Consider the following 7,429-nt stretch of genomic DNA (forward strand, 5'->3'; position numbering starts at 1 on the left):
CCCCAAGGTTCTTTTGTATGCTAGGAATGAGACGTTCCTCTGGATACCCCATGGGGTGGGGTATTTGTCCTAATGAGGCATTAGACCCATAAGCGAGACTGGGATTTCCAGGATTCCAAGCGGGGTCACCTTCAGGATGTGTTGAACATGGGGACATATTTTTTGTAGGATACTATATATATATATTTTTTTGAGTCTCACTGTCGCCCAGGCTGGAGTGCAGTGGCACGCTCACGGCCACTGCAGTCTTGACTTGCTAGGCTCAGGTGATCCTTCTGCCTCAGCCTTTTAAGTAGCTGGAACCATAGGTGCACACCACCATACCTGGCTAATTTTTCCTGATTTATGGGAGATGAGATCTCGTCAAGTTGCCTGGGCAGGTCTCAAACCCCTGGACTCAGGCAATCCTCTTGCCTCCACCTCCCAAAGTGCTGGGATTACAGGCTTAAGCCACTGCGTCCGGTTGCAGGATACTAGCTATAGAAACAACTAGAGTCCCTCAAAATCAGCACCATTCTAATGGCCCAGTCTCAGGCAGCTCAGACACTGGTCAGTGTGATAGACTTGTGTGTCTGGCTGTCCTCCTGGATCCAGTCACAGAGCTCAGTGTAATCCCACAGGGGGTATAGATCCCATGAGCTCTCTGGAGCATCTGGTCAACCCTCACCCTCAACACTTACAGAATGACCTTGGCTCCCACACGGGCTCTGGCCAGCCCGTCACGCCTTGCCCTCACCCCTGGCTGGTATGTGACCATGTGCTGTGTGACCTGTCCCCTGCTGCAGACAGACCAGAAGTGAGCTGGGCTGGGATTCCACTTGGCCCCACGTGAACTGGGTGTTGTGCGTGTAAAGGGTTAGAGAATGCCCAAAAGGGGCCCAGCTTAGCTCAGGGCTCTCCACCCAATGGTACTGCCAGTCCTGGCCAGTCCCAGTAGCCAGAGAGGAACTTAGATGTTTTTGGATTTTTTTTTTTGAGTTGGAGTCTCACTCCGTTGCCCAGATTGGAGTGCAGTGGCATGCTCCTGGCCACCGCAGTCTCGACCTGCTGGGCTCCGGCGATCCTTGCGCCTCAGCCTTCCAAGTAGCCAGAACTATAGCCGTGTGCTACCATGCCTGGCTAATTTTTGATTTATTATAGAGACGAGGTCTCGCCAAGTTGCCCGGGTGGGTCTCGAACCCGCGGGCTCAGGCAATCCACTCATCTCGGCCTCCCAAAGCGTGGGATTACAGGCTGAGCCACCGAGCCCTGCCCATTTTTGGATATTAAGGAAAGCACTCCAAGGTGTGGGTGGGGGTGGTAAGACGGGGGTGGGGGGAATTGTGGTTTCTGAGGTTCGGGCCTCTAGCCTGAGCTAAGGCAGGACTAACTCCTAGAACACAGCTAGGTGCAGGGAGCTGACCAAGCAGAGAGCTCCAGGGGCTACGACAGCCAGGGTTCATGGTGCCGCCCTTGCAGCCCCAACACTGATGCTATAACCCCCCAGCGACCGTCTTCATGACTCTGGCGCACTTGAGGCCTCACATGCCTTTCTATGTCACAGCCTTCTAGGCCAGGCCTCATTCCTTCAGTATTTCTTAGTTCAAATTCCCGAACAAGGGAGCCCAGTCCAATTCACGTGAGGCCACGTGGGATCGCAGCCCAGCTCACTCTTGGTATGACCGCCTGCAGACGGGCCACACGCCAGCCAGGGGTGAGGGACAAGGCCTGTCGGGCTGACCGGGGCCCATGTGCCCGGGCCACTGCCCATTGCGTCATCTTTCAGTCCTGACAGAGGCTAAATGGCTTAGGATGGGACTGAGCACTAGTTGGTGGCAGGGTAGAGGAAGCAGGAGGAAACTCATGCCAGCAGAGGAGTGACCTTCATGCAGCACCATAGGTGGGATGACACGTTTGTGGAATTCAAATTGGGAGAGGGTTTCTATTTTTCAGTCCAAACTAGCCTGCAAGGCCTGGCATGGTGGCTCATGCCTATAATCCCAGCACTCTGGGAAGGCGAGGTGGGAGGACTGCTTAAGCTGGGAAGTTGGAGACCAGCCTGGGCCACATAGTGAGATGTCTCTACAAAAAATCAAACAAATTAGCTGGGCGTGGTGGTGTGAGTCTGTGGTCCAAGCTATTCAGGAGGCTGAGGCAGAAGGATCACCTGAGTCCAGGAGGTTGAGGCTGCGGTGAGCCACTACTGTGCCACTGCACTTCAGCCTGGGCGACAGAGTGACCCTGACTCAAAAAAACAAAAAAGCCCCCCACCCCAAAGCAAAAACAAACGAAAGATCTTGCAGCAGGAGCTCCACACACATACATAGAAGACAAACATTAACACAGGGATCTTCCTCCTTGTCTTAGTTCATTTGTGCTGCTACAATGGCACACAGACTGTGTGATTTACATAGGCAAGTTCATTTTCTCACAGTTCTGGAGACTGAGAGGGCCAAGATCATGGTGCTGGCAGAGTCAGGGTCTAGTGAGGCCCCTTTCTCACAGGTGGTCAAGACTGTGCCCTCAGCGGCGGAATAGACCAGCCCCACGATAAGGTCTCATTCCCGAGGACCCCGCCATCTTTACTTCATCACCTGATAAAAATCCCACTTTTTTTTTTTTTAGTTGAAGTCTCATTCTATCACCCAGGCTGGGGTGCAGTGGCATGCTCACAGCCACCACAGACTCTACCTGCTGGGCTCAGGGGATCCTTCCACCTGAGTCTTCCAAGTATCTGGAACTACAGGTGCATGCTAGCATGCCTGGCTTTTTTTAATTTATTGTAGAGATGAGGTCTCACCAAGTTGCCCAGGTTGGCCTCAAACCCCTGAGCTCAGGCAATCCTTTCGCCTCGGCCTCCCAAAGTGCTGGGATTATGGGCTTGAGCCACCATGCCTGGCCTAAATTTGGGGGGATGCATTCAGATGACAGTACTCTTCGAATCCAAGCTGGATGTCTCAGAAGACAAAGTCTTAGGGTGAGAATCTCTTTAAATAAGAGAGGGTGTGAGCTCACAGGCCAGCAGCTGTCACCATCAGGAGCCGTGGGTCAGTCACCTATTAGGTGACAGATGGCAGGAGAGAGAAGGCTCTGGCTCTGGAGCCCAATAACCCATCTGGGGGTGGGTAGGGCCAGGGATACCGAGAGAAAAATGTAGCTCAGCAGCCCACCTCTGCCCCCCAAAAAGAAAACTACCTGGGATCTGTGGTAACAGGAAACAAAACCCTTCTCTGCACCAAGGCCTCAAATACCATGAGGACTCTGATTCCAGGAGTCCCGAGGTCTGCATGCCGGGCCTGAGATTCCAAGGACCTGGCTGTTGTTTTGCGACTTGGGAGGCCTTGGGACCATTATCTTCTCTGTCGCTTGCTGCCTTCCCCACAGAGCCAAGAGGATGACCCAGCTGTGGAGTAGCCAGCAGAACAGGTGTCGCCTGTGTCAGGTCTCATCCCTCTCCGGGAAACCCATACTTCCAGAACTTCCTTTACTCAACCAGGAAAGCCCAAGAAGGGATCTAGGAAGGCTACATGTTTTTGAAGGTAGGTGCTGTAGTTTGCTGAGAGGACTCATGTAGTCCAGGCAGTGTGACCCATGGGCCAATGGCATCAGTGGCATTCTGATCAGTCACCCTTGAACTCATCAGAAGGGCAAATTCGAGAGCTCTATCCAAGGCCCGCTGAATCCAAATATGCATTAAACAATACCCTCTCCCAAGTGGCCATCTCAGGGCTGCTGACATGTATGCACATGTGTGCATATGCAGAGGGTGCCAAAAAAAAAAAACACCATATAAACATCTTAAGGAAAACACGGTATTAAAATTTTAATACTCAATAATATACCAAAACATGAATACAAGTCACATTTGACTTCTGCGATTACAAAAGGTGCTCAAGGTGGTTACCATCAGCATCGACACTTCTGATTATGGCAAACTAAAAGTAATACAGAGATAATACTGTTTTAAATGTGTATACATTTTTTTGGCGCCCCTGGTACATGCATACGGGTATGTGAATCAACTGGGACCATTGCCAACTGTTACAAAACTTGGTTCTAACATGAATTTGCTGGGTGACTCTTGGCAGGTCACAACCTCTCAGTATGTTTCCTCCATAAACTTGAAAGTTTTGGTCATCTGTCATGAGGCTTCTTATCCCGGTTTGCCAGGGCCTGTCCTCCTTATTTATTTATCTTGATTTTCTGTGGGGAAGAGGTCTCACTCTGTTGCCCAGGCTGGTCCCTGACTCCTGGGCTCAAGCAATCCTCTGCCTGTTCCAGTTTTAAAACGCAAAGTCCCATGTTGAGAGAACCCCCCACCCCGTATTCATCTCCTAGGGCTGCCCACCCTAAGGACCACAAACTGGGTAACTTAAAACAATAGAACTGTACTCTCTTGCAGTTCTGGAGGCCAGGAGTCTGAAATGAAGCTGTCAGCAAGGTTGGCTCCTTTTTCAAGGAGGCTCAGGGAAAGTACCTGTCCCAGGCCTCTTTCCTAGCTCCTGGAGGTTGCTGGTAATCCTTGGTATCCCCTGGATGGTACATATTCTTCCACTCTGTCCCAGTCTTCATGACAATCTCCCCTGTGTGTCTCTTTCTGTGTCCAAATTTATTCTTGTAAGGACACCAGTTTTTGGGTTAGGAAGATCCAGGATGACCTCATATTCACTTGATTAGCAAAGACTGTATTTCCAAATAAGGCCACATTCACAGGGACTGTAAATTAGGACTTCAGCCTATCTTTTGGGGGGACACAATTCAACCCCCAACACCGCTCAGTTGCAGGCAAGCCGAGATGGCCATTCTACTACACTCTGAAGTCCTGCAATCACAAAATTCCTGCCTGAGCTCCCTCCTTATTCGTAGAAGAATCCTATGCTATTGTTGTCTAGACCAGTGGCTCTCAAAATTATATTCGTGAGCCAGCAGCAACAGTCCTGGGACTTGTGAAAAACACAAGTGTCTTATGACCTACTTGGGGTCTATGGCATCAGAAACTTTGTAGGTGAGGTATGTCTAGTTTGACAAGCCCTCCAGGTGACTTTGACACAGCCAGAATTTGGGAACCACCAGACGGGGTGACAGCATTAACTTGGAGCTGTTACATTTTACAACTTGACACCATGCTCCAGACACAGAAAAGGCTGCATCTCAGAATGATTTCTGTTATGGGATAATAAAACTCCACGTCAGAGCTAAGGAATGTGACCTTCCCAGCTGCTCCAGCTGTAACTCCTGGCTGTTCTTCTACCTAAGCCTTTTAGGGTAAAGTTCAGGACACATCACCCTCATCAGCCACGCCACATAAAGAAGCCACAGATGACTGTGTTGATATCCTTGAGTGACTCCATGCAGAAAGAGGCTGTCTCCCTGCAGGAATAGAACAGGCCAGCCATGCCCAGTTGTTTTGTTCTTGCAAGGAATAAATCAAGAGGCACGGCACTGCCAGAGCCTTCCTCGGGCAGCAGGAAGAACTGGGTAAAAGGTTTTGATTGCCAAGGTCCCAATATTTCTGGAATGCTGTGCTATTTCTTGTGAAGCTACATACCTTAAAAGATAGAATCCGAGACCGTTTCTTAGGTGGTAGCAGTTGTGGGCACTGGAGGTTCTTCAGAGTTATCTCCCAGGCAACCTTCTCCTTCGCTGCTGAGGAGCTGAGGTCTCACTACTCAGAACCTGAGTGGAAAAGTCAGCTGCCTCCCCGGCCAGGACACAATCCACTGAGTTGCAACAAGGTCTGACTGGGCAGGTGTGGGGCTGAGCTCTGAGGACCCCGATTGTGATGTGGAGCAAACCGGCAGCATATCCAACATGAGAGTGACGTCAGGCCTGCAATTTGTTGGTCATCATGGCAGTGGTCTTAGTGGATCATAGCGCTCTTGATACCTTGGGCCAGACTGGAACGAAATATTTCTCACATGTGGTACACTTGCGTGAAGAGATCACGTATGGTGTTCTGTATTGTCTTGTTGGATGTGTAGCCCAGGAATAAGACAGCAGCACTGTAGGGTTCTGGATTCACCCACAATACTGATTGCTGCTGAAGACACACAACTGTGAGAGCTCACCAAGCTTCTCTCACCTGACACTGGGTGAAAGAGTTCCAGATGGCAGTTGGTCAACATGGTCATCCTTAGGACTATGACTTAGTGTTTTCTTTGGGCTTTGGGACTGTTGTAATGGCTGGAAGTCTAAAAGGAAGGGTGGGCAACACAAAAATTGTATTTATTTGCTTAATGTGAATTTGTTTGCTTAATGTAAGATGTTCTCCTCTTGGGATGGGGGAAGGAGGTAGAGGTGGGATCTCCTGAGAAATGTTTTGGAAGGCATCCTGGTGTGTAATCTGGTCTAGCCTGCCAGGTAGCCTCAATGGGCTACTGCCTACAGCAGATAAGGCCAACTGGAGTCACCACAGGCCTTCTGTGAGCATACAAACCTCCTAGAAACACCTCACAGGCTGTGCTGCCAAGGCTCTGGGCATGGGGAGCAATCCAGCACTGTACACACTTCTCAGACTTGGGGCAGCAGCCTGCTGGCCCTGCAGACACGTTCTCGGGAGCCAGACTTCTAAAGGATTGTTATGAAATACTAAACTAAAAGGCAGCAGCACATTCTGGGCTTTCTGAATGGCTTCTTTATCACCAAGTACCGAGTACTGCTGCAATCTGAGTCTGTTTGTATTACCAACGGTGGAGAATATCAACTCCTAGTACCCCTTCCTTGTTAGGAGCTGGTAACAGGTAGATTCAATGAGTATCTACAGGTCAAATGGCATCACAATGCACTGTATGAATGGTGAAGAATTTTAATCACACAGCAACAGGCGCAGTTCAAATCCAAAATAACCTGTCCAGAAGGCAGTGCCACAGAAAGGCTCTTCTACTCACTCATTCAGCAGGTGAGACACCACGGGGAATAGTGCAGCAAGGACCCCTGAGAACTCAATGAGAACACTGGCAAAAACTGTCCCCTCAAAATCAACTTTTTCAGAATAATAAAAGGCGAGCAACAATCCAGGGAGTGTTTAAGAAAACTGGTCAAATCTCAGAACTGTGAGCACTGTGGTGTTTTCACTTGCCCTACTTGCAAGCCCTCCAATCCTCTGGACCCCAGCTCCCTGGTAGCCTTGAAACCAACAGCAGCAATCCCCGTAAAACCCAGCAACTTAGCAGCCACTGGAAGGGTCAAAATGGAGTAGGAGCTCTTTCTCAAAAGAAGGAGCTAATTTGCTCCTCTGGTGGTTCCCTGGAAAACTCACCTACTACAAGGCTAGTTTGTGTGACCTGACTCAGCTCACCTCGTACCAAAGCCTTTTCCGTGGGGGTGTTTGTCAAAAACAATCAGCAGCAATTTGGTTAATACTGAAGCAAACAACAAGCTAATAAAAACTTATAAGACAGCTGGGCTCGGTGGCTCAGCCTGTAATCCCGCGCCTTTGGGAGGCTGAGGT

The sequence above is a fragment of the Carlito syrichta genome, unplaced genomic scaffold (genome assembly GCF_000164805.1).
Source record: "Carlito syrichta isolate Samal-C Ts95f unplaced genomic scaffold, Tarsius_syrichta-2.0.1 Scaffold315400, whole genome shotgun sequence".
In the NCBI taxonomy this organism is placed as follows: Eukaryota; Metazoa; Chordata; class Mammalia; order Primates; family Tarsiidae; genus Carlito; species Carlito syrichta.